At 32.8% G+C, this 21,419-nt stretch overlaps 1 pseudogene; it reads right to left on the bottom strand.

Annotated features, from left to right (window-relative positions):
* Nucleotides 1-13,804: 13,804 nt before the first annotated feature.
* Nucleotides 13,805-19,370, bottom strand: LOC116023896 (annotated as a pseudogene).
* Nucleotides 19,371-21,419: the final 2,049 nt, after the last annotated feature.

The following is a 21,419-nucleotide window of genomic DNA, read 5'->3' as shown; positions in this document are numbered from 1 at the left end:
ATTATATTTTAGGCTAATTTAATTTGGACTTAAAATTTAAGCAATTATAAGTTTTGGGTCCCTTTGTTTCATAGCATTTGAACTAGCTTTCAATGCTCGACCCATTTGATTTTAGATTTGGGCTTACTTCTTTCATTAGCCTAAATCCTTAAAATCTTCCATCATTTATTATTTTGGGCACATGTTTCTAAAGGGTAAACCCTCGTTTTCAGCTCACAATTGCAATCCTCTTGTCCAAATTTGAGAATATTTATTTGCTCAAATTTGATTTAATTTGTGGCCATATGAACCATCATAGTATTCTCGTTGGTAATACTTATTTGCTATAGGCCATGAGGTGAGCTTCTAGAATATATTAACAAAGAGTTGGTATCTTATTCTTGGGGTTGCATACCACAAAACGTGACATGGTTTTGTTAGGTTACACCTGTCGTTACTAAACCTTCATTTGCCTTTGTAACAACAATTATATGCCTTATAGAAATCCCTGAAGGATAGTTTTGACTAATAGAAGTCCATTGTAAAAAATCACAATTCGATTACCTTACCTTGATTCTTCAAAACATTGAAGTAAAAATGACTGATTCTAAATCAGCTATATACACAATTGTGACCCAATCAAAATTGTGTAAGCAAAATATCTCTGGCACGGATTTGATTGTCGAGACATTGTCTTCTTTTCCACACCACCCTCTTCAAATCACTATAGCAACACAACCACTTGGTGATGCAAATCTCTAAAACATGCCCCGCTGGCTCTACATTAGTGCCCGAAGCACACGATATCACTTAATTGTACAACACCAAGAGGTGCTGAGAAAGAAGACATGAAAGAGGTAAGGTCAAGGTGGCAATAACACAACCTCTTGAAGCCAGCCTACAATGATCCAACCTATTAGAGATAGCCAGATTCTTACATAACTCTGGCCCAGCAGCAAAAATGTTTCACGTGTGGGTATCAATGGCACTGATCACGTGTGTGCCATACCCTAAGCATTTTGTTGAAACACAACAAAACATCACAATGTTGAATCCAACAACGTAATTTTCCTGAAGCAAATGCTCTTTATTGATAAACCTACTTTTCCATTCAACATCGTTATAGTGATGTTCTCTTTCGATATAATCTTTATATATAAACCTCGACAATTCTTTTTACCATTATTCATAGGGTTCCTTTTGTGTGCTCCGGTGGAGCCTCACTTATACTCTACCAGTTTAAAGTGACACTATGTCAAATCAACAATGCGTGAAAATACCTTATCATTTATTTCTATCCCAGAAGTGATAGGTGCTTCCTCTATAAATTACAGCAGTAGTTCTGTTGCAAATATTTTTGAACGGGTGCATGATCTATGAGGATCACTATCCCTCAATGATGATAGTTCATCCCGATATGAATAAATCATCAGTAAGATCATTATGGTAATAAGAAGAAATTAAAACTTTTCTCTCGATGTTGTATGCCTCTGAATCAAACCAAATTATCCACATCATCTTATAACGACATTCATAGCTTTAATTTTCTTAAAAGCTATTTTGGCACTCTTAAGAAATCATACCATACTTATGAGTATCATTTGGTTTGCCAAAATGTTGTGATAAGACCCAACCAGGTATTGATGATTTTGGGGATATCATACTTGATATATTTTCAAATCTAGCTCACTGCATATCAGTATCAATCCCCCCTTCAACCTAGTACGTATAAACATTTCCCATTCTGCGTTCTTATACTTAGTGTGCAGTCAAATTGTTATATCACCACCATTTGCGTATCTTTATGGGCTATAACATTCCGTCTGTTTACATATAGCCCATGTTAAGGAATCAATAGATACGCTGATTGCATACTGAAGATCCGTTTCACGGCATTAGGGGGAGATATATCCAAATTTAAATGCCGAGAAATCCATAAAATAGAATGATCTTCATTATAATCCACGTACCAGTAAGACTGAACTCGAAGTTCACCTATTTGCGATATTACCAAATAATCTGCCAAATATATACCAATAGCGTATATATACACTGATCATGTTGATCAGAAAAGAGTGACAAGGTCCATATATAATCCCTAAAATTGGACCAAATAATATATATCTCGATACTCCTTGACGCTAGAAGCGTAGGAGATATATCGGTTTAAGAGATATGAATCATAATGTATACTAGATCTAGCAAAGAAGCATTGTCACTCTTGTCTTAAAAAGAATTATGTCCTGAAGACATTTGTCTAGACGACAAAAACCCTAGTAAGGTGCACCAAACAAATATAATACTAGGGATGCGGAACAATCAGATCTTAATACTTGGGAAATGTCAACGATCTGATTAAAAATTGTCATGATTTTGGGAGAAAATTATACAGTTGTCGACAACACACGCCTATATAGTTGCTCATTTAAATAAACTGGATCCAGGTGAGGTGCAAGAAGCATCCTCATTATTTAATATTTAAAGGAGCAATTAAGGCAAAGCTCGACTCGCTAAAAAAGATTCTCTTGACAATACATACACCATTGAATAATAACCATGCTGGTTACAAATGGATGTTTGTACGAAAGAGAAATGAAAGCAATAAGGTGATATAATAGCGAGTGTTTGTAGCATATGGATTAACGCAGAAACCCTTGATTAATTTGAATCAAATCTCCCATGTACGATGACATTAAGTTCCGCTATACAAGATAATTGGCAGTACAAACTTAGATATGCAGCTTATAAACGTCGTGACCATATGACAATAAGGTCACTGGACGGTATGGTCTTTATATGATCTTAGCACAGATCACAATTAACTGAGTAATTTCCTACTGAAGTAGGAAAATGTAAAGATCAAAATATACCGTAGTACTTATTGAATCATAAAGAGCTTAATGGTATTAGCTCCAAAAACGAATTTTAGAAATTAAAGGACTTGGAAAACCAAGTATTATCTCGACTTGCAGATCGAGTATTGCCTTGAAGCTCATCACACTAACGGTTATATCTCTTGAAGAAGATAAGGAACCGTTTAGACACAAAAATGATACTGAGGACACTTTAGGACCTGAAGTCCATTTCTTCATTATTATTGGAACACTACGGAAGAACCAGAAGTTCTATGATCATATTTTGATTGACATTGTCCTTACAATGAAATCAACTATAGTTCTTAATGCCCTAAATATCCTCTAGTATCTCCAATTTAAAATTTGTGGGACAAACCAATGTGTGTTTTTCTCATAAATCACTTGGTAATGATTGTCTTTGATCTCCATTCCATGTTAGTTATGTGTGTTCTATCTCCACTGACTTATGGGAGGACAATAAAAGTGTGTTTTTAAGTAGGTATGGTTAAGGAATATTTACTATATTCAACCTACATAGGCTCCAGAAGAGTCACGAGATCATTGTATAAAATGTTAACTTATAGTGACAATCCTGAAGATTGCCATATCATCTCCTTTACACTCCTTTTGAAACAATTATTCTACTTTAAGCAATGTAGAAATCGAAGATTGTTATCTTCAGGGGGAGATGTTGGACTACATTTACTTAAATCAATCCTGAAGATTGGGTGGGTCTTAAAAGGACCAACAATTGTACTCTTTTGCAATATATATACCATGTACTCTTTTCCTCACTAGATTTTTCCCATTGGGTTTTTCTAGTGTGGTTTTTAACGAGGCATGAGTATAATATAATAAACGGGGAGAAAGTTGCAAATAAATACTTAAATAGACAAACCCTGAAATCCTGAAGATTATGCCTTGAAGGCTTATGATTGCACTCTTTTTCCCTGGCTTATGATTGTACTCTTTTTCCCTTAACTAAGTTTTTCCCACCGGGTTTTCTTAGTGTAAGGTTTTTAACAAAGCAATCAGGAAGGCTGTTGTCTTCAGGGGGAGCAACAACAAAGCAATCAGGAAGGCTGTTGTCTTCAGGGGGAGCAACAACATACACAGAGATTATTGGTCCAGAAGACCACCAACTCTTGCAAATCCTGAAGATTAAACGCAACAAGGACCACCAACTCTTGCAAATCCTGAAGATTAAACGCAACAAGTTATGCCAACTCTTGCAAATCCTGAAGATTAAACGCAACAAGTTATGGTTGTACTCTTTTCCCTTAACTAAGTTTCGCAACAAGTTATGGTTGTACTCTTTTCCCTTAACTAAGTTTTTTAACAAGTTATGGTTGTACTCTTTTCCCTTAACTAAGTTTTTTGCCATTGGGTTTTCTTAGTGTAAGGTTTTAATGAGGCAACCAGGACTATACATGTGTTTATAAATATCATGTACTCTTTTCTTCAACTAGGTTTTTCCTACGTGGTTTTCCTAGTGAAGTTTTTAACGAGGCATGAAAGTATTTGAATATACCATTCATATACCGTATACTCTTTTCTTGTCTAGGTTTTTCCCACAGGGTTTTCCTAGCAAGTTTTTAACGAAGTAAGATCGTGGACAAATAATGTCCAAGGGGGAGTGTTATAAAGAAATGTATTTAGTGGCCATTATTTTGTAACTGTTGTAACGGTCACCGTTATGATTGTTATTATTACTACTGTTATATATATATGTCCTTTGTAACTTGTACATGTATGATGGAATGAAACCACTTTCTCTCTATTCTTTGTTCTCTCTATCCCTTTACTCTTTCCCTACAACCTGCAATGTTCACGGTTAGGAGCTAAAGGCCAACGGGCACAACAAAATCTCAACAATACCATTCATATCACGACTTAATAGTGAACTATAGTGAAATTTTGGTTATTTCACTTTCAATCACTTTATTATAATATAATGTTATTTTTATTTATAATTTACTTCAGTTTAAATTTTTAAATTTAAATTTAAAAAGTATTTTACATTTAGGGTGTGTTTGGAAGCTCAGAAAATGATTTCCGGAAATCATTTTCCGGGCTTCGTGTGTTTGGCAACAGCAGGAAAACGTGGTTAACGGAAAATCAATGCAAAATTCCGGAAAACAACTTCCGGGCAAAAATTCCGGAAGTCGTTTTCCGGAAATGGGAACAAGGCTCCATAGCGAGGAGGGACGGAACAAGCCGTCCCTCCTCAGTCGGCGGACTGGTTTTCGCCGGAAACCGGGCAGCCGCCGTTCCTCTTCTTTTTTTTTAAATATTTTTAATTAATTAATTTAAAATAAATATTATTAGTTTATATATTTTTATATTTTAAATACAATAATAAAAATATATAATTATATATTTCTACTCATTTTCCACTCATTTTCCGGAAAATGAACCAAACACCCAAAGACAGTTTTCCGGAGTACATCCAAACACGGAAAACGAACTAATTTTCCGGAAAATAACTCATTTTTCAGAAGTCATTTTCCTGCTTTCCAAACGCACCCTTAGTTAATATTCTCACTTTTAGAAAATTTCACTAAACTTTCAACCATATGTATCGTGGTGTCTGCAGTGGTAGGTTAAGAAGGGAGCAATGAGAGCAATTACCTAAACTGACCTAAATTGCTCATAGCTAATCAACTCAATTAAAAAAAAATCAATAGACAACTCTCACGGAAAGTCGCATTTAATACTGGAAGATGTGTAGAATATTATTGAATATGACAACATACCTTCCATATCACTAATAATAGTAAACTACACTGAAATATTGGGTTATTTCAAATTTACATTTAGTTAATATTCTTAATTTTTTAAAATTTTCACTATATTGTCAGCCATATCTATCAGGGTACTTGCAGGGGTAGGTTCATAATTAGGCAATGAGGTAGTTGTCTAAATTAACTAATATAGATTACTCATAATTAATCAGCTAAAATAAAAAAATCGATAAATAATTTTTATGGGGAGTCAAACTCAATACTTGAAGATGTGGAGGACACTATTGAATATGATAGCATACCGTTCATATCACGGCTAAAATATTATTGAATATGACAACATACCTTTCATATCACTACTAATAGTCAAGTACAGTGAAATATTGGGTTACTTCACTTTCAATCACTTGATTATAATGTTNATTAAACGCAACAAGTTATGGTTGTACTCTTTTCCCTTAACTAAGTTTTTTGCCATTGGGTTTTCTTAGTGTAAGGTTTTAATGAGGCAACCAGGACTATACATGTGTTTATAAATATCATGTACTCTTTTCTTCAACTAGGTTTTTCCTACGTGGTTTTCCTAGTGAAGTTTTTAACGAGGCATGAAAGTATTTGAATATACCATTCATATACCGTATACTCTTTTCTTGTCTAGGTTTTTCCCACAGGGTTTTCCTAGCAAGTTTTTAACGAAGTAAGATCGTGGACAAATAATGTCCAAGGGGGAGTGTTATAAAGAAATGTATTTAGTGGCCATTATTTTGTAACTGTTGTAACGGTCACCGTTATGATTGTTATTATTACTACTGTTATATATATATGTCCTTTGTAACTTGTACATGTATGATGGAATGAAACCACTTTCTCTCTATTCTTTGTTCTCTCTATCCCTTTACTCTTTCCCTACAACCTGCAATGTTCACGGTTAGGAGCTAAAGGCCAACGGGCACAACAAAATCTCAACAATACCATTCATATCACGACTTAATAGTGAACTATAGTGAAATTTTGGTTATTTCACTTTCAATCACTTTATTATAATATAATGTTATTTTTATTTATAATTTACTTCAGTTTAAATTTTTAAATTTAAATTTAAAAAGTATTTTACATTTAGGGTGTGTTTGGAAGCTCAGAAAATGATTTCCGGAAATCATTTTCCGGGCTTCGTGTGTTTGGCAACAGCAGGAAAACGTGGTTAACGGAAAATCAATGCAAAATTCCGGAAAACAACTTCCGGGCAAAAATTCCGGAAGTCGTTTTCCGGAAATGGGAACAAGGCTCCATAGCGAGGAGGGACGGAACAAGCCGTCCCTCCTCAGTCGGCGGACTGGTTTTCGCCGGAAACCGGGCAGCCGCCGTTCCTCTTCTTTTTTTTTAAATATTTTTAATTAATTAATTTAAAATAAATATTATTAGTTTATATATTTTTATATTTTAAATACAATAATAAAAATATATAATTATATATTTCTACTCATTTTCCACTCATTTTCCGGAAAATGAACCAAACACCCAAAGACAGTTTTCCGGAGTACATCCAAACACGGAAAACGAACTAATTTTCCGGAAAATAACTCATTTTTCAGAAGTCATTTTCCTGCTTTCCAAACGCACCCTTAGTTAATATTCTCACTTTTAGAAAATTTCACTAAACTTTCAACCATATGTATCGTGGTGTCTGCAGTGGTAGGTTAAGAAGGGAGCAATGAGAGCAATTACCTAAACTGACCTAAATTGCTCATAGCTAATCAACTCAATTAAAAAAAAATCAATAGACAACTCTCACGGAAAGTCGCATTTAATACTGGAAGATGTGTAGAATATTATTGAATATGACAACATACCTTCCATATCACTAATAATAGTAAACTACACTGAAATATTGGGTTATTTCAAATTTACATTTAGTTAATATTCTTAATTTTTTAAAATTTTCACTATATTGTCAGCCATATCTATCAGGGTACTTGCAGGGGTAGGTTCATAATTAGGCAATGAGGTAGTTGTCTAAATTAACTAATATAGATTACTCATAATTAATCAGCTAAAATAAAAAAATCGATAAATAATTTTTATGGGGAGTCAAACTCAATACTTGAAGATGTGGAGGACACTATTGAATATGATAGCATACCGTTCATATCACGGCTAAAATATTATTGAATATGACAACATACCTTTCATATCACTACTAATAGTCAAGTACAGTGAAATATTGGGTTACTTCACTTTCAATCACTTGATTATAATGTTACTTTATTTATTTATTTATTTATTTTACTTTTAATTTTCAAAATTTTTTTGAACATATTTTAATTCTCAAATTTAAATTTAAAAATATGGGTTATTTCACTTTCAATCACTTGATTATAATGTTACTTTTTTTTTATTTTACTTTTAATTTTCTAATTTAAATTTAAAATTATTTTACATTTAGTCATGATGATTTTATTGAGACCGAGTCTACCATAAACTAGTTATAAGTGTACGAAATAGGGTAGGAAAAGAGTAATAATATTATTATTGCTTGAGGGCTAGGCGCCTAGGCCCAAAGTATGCATACCATGTCCAAAAATGGTAGTCCAAAGAAATAAATAAATAATACAACTATACAAGCTAGTACTGGATTAGGAATAGTTTCAACTTTCAACCCCTAGTATTCCTTTAAGACAAGTGACTACCAAGCTAGGAGGATTATAATAAACTAAAGGATGATTTCTAAAGGGAAGAGACATAATGTCCCTTATATAGTGTTGAAAACTCCTCTAGATGCTTGACAAGTGTAAGGTCTTGTTATTCTCATCTCAATTCTTGGACATACATATCACCCCCACTACTTTGCAACCAGTGCTCTTCACCTGAATAAGTAGAGCATCCTGTCCTTTGTTAGATACGATATAGAGTAGCTTAGTAGGTTGAAACTTGTGTCACCATGCTTGAGGTTGTGCATTTGAACCTGGCTTATTGCACACCTTTTATATTTTGCTCCCTTATCTTCTTCTATCCTTTAAACCCAACAAGACATCTCCTTCACTCTTCTTGGGTCAATGCATTCCTAATGAAATGGACCCCGTTGTCCCATGACCCCATCAAATCAATATTCTCAGTTTTTAAAAATTTCACTTAAATATTCAACCATATGTATATGAGTGTCTGATCTACAAGGACGTACAGGTTCAAAAGGGGGCAATTGCCTAAGCTGACATAGATGGCTCATAGCTAACAAACTCAAACTAAAAAAATCAATAGACAGCTCCCACAAGGAGTCAACTTCAATACTAAAAAATGTGGAGGACATTATTGAATATGACAACATACCGTTCATAACACGACTAGATATTCAACTATACTGAAACTTTGGGTTATTTCACTTTCAATCACTCACTTTCAATCACTTGATTATAATGTTATTTATATTTTTGATTTATTTCAATTTAAAGTTTCAATTTTAAATTAAAAAATATATTACATTTAGTTAATATTTACACTTTTTAAACATTTCACTAGTAAATTGTCATCCATATTTATAGGGGTTTTGCAGTGGCTAGTTCAGAAGGGGGCAATCTGTCTCCACCCCATGAATGTATATATAATATATGCTTTAATAGAAATAAATAATACATTATTATATATAAGAGTCACTAAAGGTTAAAATATATAGCTTAACTAATGCCTATTGCCTAATAGTAAGTATGTCTCTCTCTTAGTTTGATTTAAAGATCAAATCTTGTTAACTATATTTTTTGCAACCACTAACACAATCCAAATAAATATTTATATATTCATTTTATCTTCTCATTATAATTTTAAAAAATTATTTTCATTGATATATATTTATATTTTCATGTCATCATCTTATTAAAATTTTAAAAATTATTTAAATTGATACGAAATGTGTTTTGTAATTCAATTGTAAAAAATATTTTAATAAAAACATTTATATTTTACGAACTATCTAATCAATGAAATCTGAAATATGAAATATTTTACATATTTATTGCACATAATAAATAAAGATAGAATCATAGAAAGAAGATAATATATAGTATAGTCTAGTTGATAATAATGAGTCAATGAGTCAATGAGTTTTGGACTTTTGGGCAGGTGGACCGGCCTGTAATATTATTGTTTCGTTGACAAAATAATGAGTTTTGGCAAGTGGTGTAGCCCATGGAGAAAGTTTTGGAATCTTATAATTATTGTTTTTGTCTATTGAATTGATAGATTGATTGTCATTGTCATATTTATTAATTTCTAATTTTTAATTTAATTATATTAATTTTATGACTTTAATGACATGCCACATTATATCTTACAAATTTTATCCAATTAATATCTTCATTACATATTAAATGTTATATCACCATTAATATTAATTACTTTCAAAACAAATCATATTCTTATTGAGTAAAATTATTTAAGGGTAGAAAAGTGAGATTAAGGGTGTGTTTGGAAAGCATGAAAATGACTTCTAGAAAATGATTTCTGGAAAATGGGTCATTTTCCAGAAATCATTTTCCTTTCTTGTGTTTGGATGCAGAGCAGAAAACTATCTTTGTATGTTTGGTTCATTTTCCAGAAAATGAGTAGGAAAATGAATAAAATTGTATTAATTAAATATTTTAATTAATTTGTTTAAATATAACAACATTTGTAATAATAATTTTCAGTATAATCATTCATTTATAACCAAAAATCAAAATAAAATGAAAAAAAAATTAAATTCAAAACCAGTAAATCCACTGGTTTGCGAAACCAGTGGATTTACTGGTTTCAACTGGTTTGCGAAACCAGTCGACACTGGTTTCGTAAACCAGTCAACAGGCTGGTTTTTGAAAACCAGTCGGAAACCAGTTTCCGAGCAGAAAACGCCGAACTGGTTTCCGAAACCAATCCGGCGTTTTCTGCTCGGAAATCAGAAAAAAAATCAGATCTTTAGTGTCAAGAAGAAGAAAGAGGAGCGCAAATGGAAGTATGGGATCCAAGAGTAGAAGCGAGAGGCGGATTAGCATTCCGGAAAATGACTTCCCCTCAAAAAAAGGGGAAGTCATTTTCCTGAAAAATGGGGTTATTTTCTATTGATTAAGGCTCATTTTTCATTGACCACCTTTTCCTCCCTCCTTCCAAACACCTAAAACCCGGTTTTCCGGGTTTCCAATCACACCCTAAATTGAAAAAAATTTGCATCATCTCATTCTCACACCTATGGGTATGCATGTTTTTGTAAGTAGGAAGGGGAGATCAAGGTTATGAAATTACCGTATTGCGTGCCACAACAGTTAACATAAATTGAATGGAAATCATAACAAATAACCAAATATAGTAAAGTGAGATTAAATGAAAAACTTGATGCTAAATATATTTATGTTACACCCATCGGGTTTTGATGAGATGACATGAGTTTTGTTCTAACTTAACTAAAGTTCTCGAGTTCGAACTCTAAGAGTACAACGACCTTAAAATCTATTAAGGAGTGTTTTGTTACCCTTTGAGGTCCTATTCAATACTAACAAAATTAGAACAAAATTAGTCTTGGTGTCGCCCTGGTTGAATGATTGAAGGTGGTAAAACTAAAAAAAGATGTGTGTGCGCGCGCGCACACTCATATGAAAACTTGTTCTGATGAAAAATTAATTAAAAACCAAATTTCAGTTGTCCATCTAATAAAATCTAACAGTTATAGTGTTACGAATTGCAGTTGACAAAATTATCAAAATACACTATTTTTTTTTATGAAATTACTTCGAATTTATGTTAAAGTTTACTACAAAATTACTTTGAATCTGTTAAATTTTTTCAGATAAATGATTAAGATTGATTCTTAATTTTTTTAAGAATAAATTCTCATGTGAATGCACCCATGTTCCCTATGGAGATTTATTCATAGTCAAAGTCATCCAAAATACCAATGAGATTGACAATTGTATGGAGTGTTCATATATTGTTATATTTTCCAATATTATATACGGAGTATATGTTTGTGTGACTCACTCCAAGTTTTTCAAGTCAACAAATTCATACGAGTAGTTTATTATATACATTCCCAGCTTTTATTTCTTTCGAATTAAATAATCGATGAATAAATTTCCATACTAGAAGATCTGAACATATAATATGAAAGCATAATTTAAAAAAAAAAAATATGAAAGCATAAAGTTCATGTCTCGACTAATCATTTAAAATCAAACATGATGTTATACTTTTTTTGAGTTGTACTAGTTTGAACTTGTGACCTCTCATTTAAGAAAGTCACAGTTATGCCAACTAGTCACAAGATCTTTAGCAGATGATATTATACTTAATTACTTATTTCACTTCCAATCACTAAATTATAATTTTGTTTGATTTCTTTTTATTTTAATTTTCAAATTTTAAAAATATTTCACTTCCATTAACTTAGTAATATTGCATTTTTTTTAGTCATATTGCATTTAATATTATTTTTAATTAAAAGATGGATGGGACACTTCCAACGTTAAAGATTAGAAGCAATTTAAGTTTGGTCAATTCTATTTCGAAAAAAAAGTTTGGTCAATTCTTGGATGCTGACTGTCATGTCATTTTTAGAAGTACATTCCAATAATGTCACAAGTCAAATATTTTGTCCACATTATTTTATATTATTCATTTTGAGAAAATATAATCTTGAATATATATATATATATATATATATATATATATGGGTCACACTTGTGTGAGACTGTCTCACGAATCCTTATTCGTGGGACGGGTCGGGTCGGGCCGGAGCACCATGCAAATGTCACACTTATATGTGCAAATGTTATACTTATATGCTCAAATATAATACTAACTAGGAATACAATTTTTGTTACTTATAAGAGAAAAAGTGTTACATTTTTCATAATAAGTAATGTTGACAATTTTTCCTTACTTATAAGGAAAAATATAATACTTTTGAGGAAAAATGTAATACTTTTAAATCGAAATGTAAAAGTATTATATTTTCCCATAAAAGTATTACATTTATCCTTATAAGTAACAAAATTTTTATTCCTAATTAGTATTACATTTGAGCATATAAGTGTTACATTTACCTCATGACCCGACCCGACCCGTCTCACGGTGAGACGATCTCACACAAGTTTTTGCCTATATATATATATATATATATATATATATATATGAGTTCGGGTGCGGGGATACTCTCAGGTGCGGTCATGCGATTAGATTTGAGCAGTTGATCAAATCTAGATTAACAGTTCAAATTAATGATTTTTTTTTTTATAAAAACACGCACCTTAAGTGTTAAAATAACGTGACGCACCTTAACTTTTGTTCAAAAGTTTATTCTTGAGGGTCTAAGTTAGGGGTCTGGCATATCCCTCAGTTCAAAATTTTGTTCTTGAGGCCTGAGCTAGGGGTCTGCCAGACCCCTCACTCCGGCCTCTTAGTTCAAAAGGGAGAAGGGTGGTGGGTAAGGAGTGACTGTTACCCTCTGCCATCTTCTTCTTGAATTGACTTCTTCACTCCGGTCTCTTAGTTCAAACGAGAACCGATATATATATATATATATATATATATATATATATATATATATATATATATATAAACTTGTATAGTTGCACAGTTGGTGAAATCTAAATAATTGATCTCAAGCATTCAATGACCCAAATCTGTCCACACGAACTCATGGGAAAGGGTGAACTCACTTAAACAATAGGCTATATATATATATATATATATGAAATGGGAAAAGATTCTAATAATAATTAAGGTCAATGGTGTACACCTGAATATTATTTAAAATATATATTTGAAGAAAACTTGCCAGCTGGTAATTGGTAGCTAGTCTAATTGATTGATTATTTTTAATTTTCTTGTGGCTCTTGTTTATCAAGTACGTAGTCATTTACAAAGTTCCACTCAAGTTTCACTCCCAATAGGAGTAATCTATTGGTCTTCTTACTTTAATTTGAGCTAGTCATATATGAGAAATTTAGACTGGTTCATCTCCGTGTGGTCTTTTACCGAATACGAGATTTACCTAATGTAGAACCTCGAATAGCGGGTTTCCCTCATTAATCAAAATAATTACTCCTCTACTTTCGTTGGGAATAACTTATTCTCATTTTGTCCTTTGTAGGTTAATTAGGGTACGTCACAGTATAGGATTTACCTAGTGTACACCCTCAAATAATGGACCTGAGTTAACTTATTTCCAAAAGAAATGTTATTTCATTTCAACCTTGTGTATTAAAATTTTGAGCACAGGAAATATAATACTCCATTTAAGAAAATTGGAAATAATTATTGAAGATGCAATATTATTCATTGACAATTTGTATATGGAGAAAAATCTACATTGTAGGGAGAATTACTTGAGTTGTGTGGCATTTCATCATAACGATCTTTCATTGCTTGAAAATTGAACTCATGTAGATCAGAACTGTACTCAAGAATATCATCATGGCCTTCAAGCATGTTGATTACTGCAGACATAGATGGCCTAAGGGCTGGGGAAGAATTAGTACAGAGCAAAGCCACTTTGATCATTCTGAGTACTTGTTCTTCATCAAAATTAGAACCCAATCTTTGATCTATTAGCTCTAGGAGGTTTCCCTTTTTTTGAAGATCAAGTGCCTGAAATTTGTACATAAATACATCAAAGATGTAAGAATAGGCCACTTAGCTTGACATATCTACAATCCATGAATTATTAGTTTGGTAGTATTGATATCTCACCCAATCAAGGAGGCAAACACAATTCTCATCATGGCGATACTTCACGTTGTTCTTCCCGGCAACAATTTCTAGTGCCACCACCCCGAAACTATAGATATCAGCTTTGAATGTTAAGTAACCCCACAATGCATATTCAGGAGCCATGTATCCTCTTTAGAAAAAAAAGAGAAGAAAAAGTATTATTTTTCTTGTAATATGCATTGTAGAGTAGAAATAACTATGGAGATTCAATATTTTGTCAAGAGTGATCAATTTGTCAATTAAAATGCAACTTCTACAATACTTCAAGATAAATGGAAGAATAGTTTCTTTCAACAATATGATGAATTTGGAAATACAAAATGTAGAGAAAATTGTTATAACATCTTACTTTGTCCCAGCAACTCTTGTGCTGATGTGTGTATTCTCATCATCGTCAAGTTTAGCTAGACCAAAGTCAGAAACTTTTGGATTGAGCTCTTTGTCAAGAAGCACATTGGTGGCCTTAATGTCTCTATGAACAATTTTTATTGCTGATTCTTCATGCAAGAAAGCTAAACCTTTCGCAATACCGACACAAATTTTTTGTCTAGTAGGCCAGTCTATTTCCAGTTGACATTCTTCTGGACCTGCAACTAACTGTTAATTCAAAATACTTATGTTAATCTTTTTAAAATGATTTAATTTGATTCTAAACGTTCCAAAAAGAGCATTGGCAAGGCTGTTGTTTTCCAAATACTCATACACCAACAACAATTGCTTTCCTTCAACACAACACCCATAAAGTTTCACAAGATTAGGGTGTTGCAAGCAAGAAATCATGCCTATTTCATTCAAAAATTCACGATATCCTTGACTTGAATTGGACGAGAGTTGTTTCACAGCAATAACAGTACCATCTAATAATGTACCCTGGTTTTATACACAACAGAAAATCCATGATTATCAACACAAGCATCTATAGTATGTTAAAAACAAAAGAGTTAAAGTATGAATTAACATATTGAAAGATTGTGAATATTCATATTTCTCTATACCTTGTAGACAGGTCCAAAACCACCTTCTCCAATCTTATTTGTAATATCAAAGTTGTTTGTAGCTGCTTTAATTTGTGTGAATGTAAATAATAAACCAGTTGGTAGATCGAGGCTTTGTAATTCTGCATCATGACAATTACTTTAAACAAAATGCTAATGCACTAAAAAAAAATACTTTAATGAAATTACTTTTTCTACAAGCTAATTAGCAAGTAATTGAAAGTAAATGCAGATATTACCATTTTCATGTGAGGTGTTGTTTCTAACGTAGATCTTCCACCAAGCGAAACAGAGAATTGTGAAAATAAGAAACAAAGAAGAGGCTACTGCAATAACTATGATTAAAGTCTTCCTCTTTTTGGGAGGCTTGAAATCTCTAGGTTTGTATAAAGGGCACAAGGGTGAGTTAGATACTTTTTATTCATCTGCAACTAAACAGAAAAAAAAAAAAAAAAAAAAAAAGTACTACGTAATTCGCAAAATTGGCTAATTGAAAAAAGTAAAATCAGTCTATTGGTAATTTATGTAAGTCATCACAAATATTACCAGTTCCACAGAAATGGCGGATATTAAAGGTCCATATGTTCCTTTACTCGGGACTGCTATCGTTCCTTTTCCAACATACTCAAAGCGCACCTCTAGAGTTTTATCTCTGACAACCGCTTGAAACTGTTTAACCAAGGCTGTATCAACTCCTTGTGCTTCAGTTTCAATATTAAAATCCTTTAATTTCCTTTCGCCCTGTAGCCAATAAAATCAATATTAAATGCACATCATATCACTTAACCATTGAAGTCATTAGTTTAAACTGTAATATTCTCAATTGACCTGTATATAAACATCGAATATGCGTCTTCCAAGACTTTGAAAAGATATGTTATCTCTCAAAACTATCTCTGCAAAATGAAGCTTCACCGTATAGTTTCCATTTGCTAAACAACGTCCATAATATGTCATAGATAAAGGAGACAAGCAAGCTGTCTTGTAGAGTTCAGAGTCGTTTCCCTTGATGACAGATATATTTGTTGTTGTAAAGACCTCTACTGTTTTGTTTTTATCCCAAAAATTTCCCGTACTACTGTTACCCAGTTTTCTCTGTTGGAAACAAATTTCGCAAAGCCTCTAGAATCTTCATCTGCTTCATATGTAGTGTCACCAATCAAAACGTTGCCACCACCGCAATTGATGTGAAATGAGTACCAATCTGCAGAAAAATGAAAAAAAATAAACTAGACATATTTAGGCAAAAGATACATGGTGCAATTAAGTATTGTGATATGGTGTGCTTACCCTTTGTACATTGTTTTAAACACTTTTCAGCTTCTCTATACAAAGCCAAAAGGTGCTCAAGTAAAAATCTTTGGAGACTAAATTACATTAAGAGTGTCTATATATCCATTCTTTGTCAAAAGATGCTAGAACTTACGAATTTTCTCCCCCGTTATAGCTTTTGAACAAATTTCTGATAAGACAATGAGAAAGTCAGCTAAAATGGTCCATGTTCGAAGGAACACTTGAAAGAGTACATGTATGTAAGGGACAGAATCTTACACGGTTTCCCGACAATCTTGTGGCACAGAGCTCCGTTCAAAATTATTGTAAGAAAGATCTATGTTACTGCAAGCCATCTTTTAAATTCTATTAGTGCTTTTTATGAATTGAAACTAGCTCTTGTTCAATATAACAAAACTCATCTCGAATTCGGGATATGTAATCATGAATTAGATTGAACTTACACAATGGAATTCTGATTTAGAAACCACTCAGGAATTTTCCCACTAAGCGAGTTGTTTGTTAGAAACCTAAGAACAGGTAGCACAAAGTGTGATTTAGTTTTTATATTCATATGTAATCGTAAACTTCAAAATTGATTTGTTACTCACATGTAGTGCATAAAATTAAGTCCTTGAAGACCATCAATCCTTCCTTCGAGATTATTGAAACTCAAATCTCTGCAAAATCAATATGTTAACAAAACAATAAAGCAAAGAGGTATATCAGCATAAGAATGGTTGCAGAAGTTACATTTGTTGCAAGCCTGTCATGTAAGTTATATTTGGTATCGTCCCAGAAATATTACACCTCCTCAACATTCTGCACCCAAAATTTTATTTTTTTTGCATGAATAACTTTACATCATAGTGCAAATATGAGACTTAAGTTCATAAAATTTGGAAAGAAAATGCATTATTACTTACAATGTTCTCATGCCTGTCATGTTGGTTAAGGTAGGAAATCTGGAGGCACCCCCATTTAGCTCGCTGATTCTACTGCAAATTATATTCATGTTGTTGATAATAACATTTCATTTGTTGATCTTAATCGTAGCGAATTATGTTATCATCAAAATGTGAGTATTAATTGAACCTAAATAAACTCACAGTTCTGTCAAGCTTGTCAATACAGAAATATTTTGAGGTATGGGCCCTTCAAAACCACTTGCTTGAACCTCTCTGCCAATCATATATGCATCTCAGCTCATTAAAACAAATGATTAATTTCCATCTACAAATTTCAATTTTAATTGAATGCTTACAAGTTTTGAAGGTTTTTGAAACTTTGAAAGCTAGGAAGTTTCCCCGTGAAGTTATTACTGCTGAGCCTACTGCAATTGATTTCCCCGAGAGGCGAGAAGACATATATGACAAGTGAGCATAAAGTATAGAAGAAACAATAAAAGATTAGAGCTTCGAAAATTAGGCTTACAGCTCAGTCAATTTTGTAAGAGCATTAAATTCTTTTGGCAATTCACCTGTGAGGTTATTAGCACTAAGAATGCTACAGAGTGCAAAAACAAAGAAAACATCAAACAAGTGATACCAAAAATTAAAAATTCAGCCCACATATTCATCTGGGGATGAGAAGAATTGAATTCTTATATTTGATTAAGAAAAACTTACAGATTCTGTAAGTTGGTGAGTTTCCCAAGCTCTGGTGGAACAGTTCCATTGAACATATTATTCTCCAAGCTTCTGAAAATCCATTTAATTTGTTGTTACAACAAAACCCAAACACTAATAAGTTACTAAAAACAAAGTTATACTTGTGAGAGGAGCAAAGGAACATACAAATACACAAGAGTTGTTATATTTCCCAAGTATTTCGGAATTGACCCAGATAATCGATTCACCAGAACAATCCTACAAATATCTCACTTCTTTATCATGGACAAGCTGAAGCCTTACACCCTTATAGCTTAGGTTATGATACACAACACAATTAACTTACAGATATTCCAATTTGGTAGAAACCCATTCAGGGGGAATTGTACCACTTAAGTAGTTCCGGCTTAGATCACTGCACACAAAATGATTCTAATTAATAATCAATCAAAGAATACCAAAAAGTAGAACAGATTATTGCATAAATAATACAGAGTCTTGAATTGGTACATTGTCTTGAGAAAGGGTAACTTCACTAAAGAAGGAGGAAGAACACCCTGCAGATCCTGTCCTGTCAAAACTCTGCTTATACAACAGTAAGAGACTATTAAGACCCAACAAATCTTGTAATTTAGTTGTATATATAAGTCTGAAATTTTATCTTAAAGAGAGTTGGGTAAAAGGAGATTTGAAGCTTTACATGGTTTGAACATGGCAAATGGCAGCAGGGAAGCTACAATTGCAAGTGAGAGAATTGATGTACAGAGGCATATCATTCCTTTGTGGTGTCAACCAGTTTGAGTTGTTGTCACAAGGATTTAGTCCAAAATCCCAATCCTTCTTCCCCACTTCATCTGCTATTTCCCTAAGTGCATTTACTTCCATATACATTCAACAAAAGGTGGCTGTTAATACATATATATAAATGTAATTTGCATAATCACCAAGAAATTAAAACACCACAAAGTTGAGGCTCACATTCATCTGGAGGAAGTTGCCCACTCTGTGCTTCAACAAATCTTGCATTGAAGGAGAGTAGTATAATTGGTATGAGGATTATGAACATGGAGGCTGCCATGGATGAGTTCTGGGGAAGATCAGCTGCTGCAGTTTTTTTTCTCACATTTAATTGTCCAATAAAAACATGCGTGTCATTTATATATTTATTATTGTACATAATAATAAATAATAATAAATAAAGATAGAATGATTGAATGAAGAAAATAGCGGTTGACCATGAATCAATTTGAGCAAGCGGACCCAGAATGGGATAATTGTGGCTTTATTGTTTGGTTGGCATTTGGCAATATAATATAATAAGCATGAGCAAGTGGCTTGACCCTGGGAGCAAGATATACCAAGGTATCATTTAAAAGAAAAAAAAAAAAGTCCACCGTCCACTGATTGAATTATTTGTAATTGTTATATTTATTTTCAACTTTTAATTTAATTATAGAGTTAATTCCATGAATGATCCATTGACTATTAACATTTATCAATTTTTATCTCCAACTTTCAATTGGACCATAAATAGTCTTTTGTCTATTAACTACTGTTGCAAAAATCTCCGCCTAGGCACCCGCCTAGGCGCTCCTAGACCGAGGCGAATTGCTCTCTAGGCGTCCGCCTAGGTGGCCAGCCGCCTAGCGCCTAACTCGGTCGACTAGGCCGAATTTGGCCGAGTTAACTCACCCAACTCGGCAGAGTTAGCCGAGTTAACTCGAGTGAGTCGACCTTGTTAATTTTATTATTATATTTATATATATATTTAAATTTATTTATTTATATAAGTAAGAGAAGTAAGAGATATATATATAATATATATAATATAATATATGACAAACACCCACACACATGAATTAATTTTTTATTTTTATAGGTCGCCGCCTAGACCGCTTAGGCGCTAGTCTACCGCCCGACTAGTGCCTAGCGCCTACTGCAACCATGCTATTAACCTTTACCAATTTTCATTCTCGAATTCAATTTTGACAATAAAATAATTCTTTAACTACTGACTTTGTTCTAGATTTGGTCTTTCGATCAAATATATATATGGTTCCTGTGCGGTTGGACTTCTCAGTTGCGATTGTGTGGTTGCTTAGGTGCATAGTTTTCCTTCTTAATGTGTGTGGTTTGTGTGCTTGAGGCGTGCCATTGTTAAACTTAATGTGCATCAATCTAAAGCTTTAGGTGCGTGATTTTCCTTCGATCTTAAAGTGCGTTGTTTTTCTTCTTAAGGTGCGTGATTTGTATACTTAAAGTGCGTCAGTGTTGAAACTTAAGGTTCCCCATTTTAAAACTTTAGGTGTGTGGTTTGTGTTTTTAAGGTGTTTTGTTTGTGTGTTTAAGGTGCGTGGTTTGTGTATTGAAGGTGCACCATTTAAAAACTTTAAGTGCGTAATTTGTGTTCTTAAGGTGTTTTGTTTGTGTGCTTAAGGTACGTGATTTGTGTACTTAAGGTGTGCCATTTAAATACTTAAGATGTGTAACTGCACAATCGCACGGGATTCTATACCCGCAATTGAGTCCTTTCCTCTCTCTCTCTATATTTGTGTATTAGCACAATTTTTATGTGTTTAATGTCTCAATTGTACACTTTTTTGTTCAATAATCCAATTACACAAAGTGCAAAAGTTTAGTGACCTATTTCATGCTTTTTTTTTTTTTTAAATAATTTATGATTAACTGATGCTGTGATTATATCCTGAGTTACATATTATTATTATTATTATTATTATTATTATTATTATTATACTCCCTCTGTCCGACTGCCCCATTTTACCTGTCATATTTACTATTCATTGGTCAAATCAACTATTTCTTTATTGCTTATTTTCTTTAGTAATTTTTTATTATTTTTAAATTTAATTTTTTGTGATTAATAGTACTTTTAATGTAGTTTCTAAATACATAAATTTTATATATTAATGATAAACTTAATATTATGAAAAATTAGAAAAAAAAATAACTTCAGTCAAGCTTCGTTAAACGAATCAGACAACCAAAATGGGACGGAGGTAGTAGTAATTTAGGAATACTCTCACTTAAAGTATACTGTAATTGTGTTGAAAGGGAACTGCAGTTGTGCACTGCATAACAAAGGCCGTTTTTTCCGTCTGGAATTGCAGTTGTATTGAATTGATACTGCAGTTGTGTTGAAAAGAAATTGCAGTTGCACGGAACGGAAACGGAAGTCGTTTTACCTGTCTGTTTTCATTAATCAAAACGATGTCA

This window comes from Ipomoea triloba, chromosome 1 (assembly GCF_003576645.1).
Source record: "Ipomoea triloba cultivar NCNSP0323 chromosome 1, ASM357664v1".
Lineage (NCBI taxonomy): Eukaryota > Viridiplantae > Streptophyta > Magnoliopsida > Solanales > Convolvulaceae > Ipomoea > Ipomoea triloba.
Note: the sequence above shows the minus strand (reverse complement) of the source record. Positions and strands in the feature narration are given on the sequence as shown.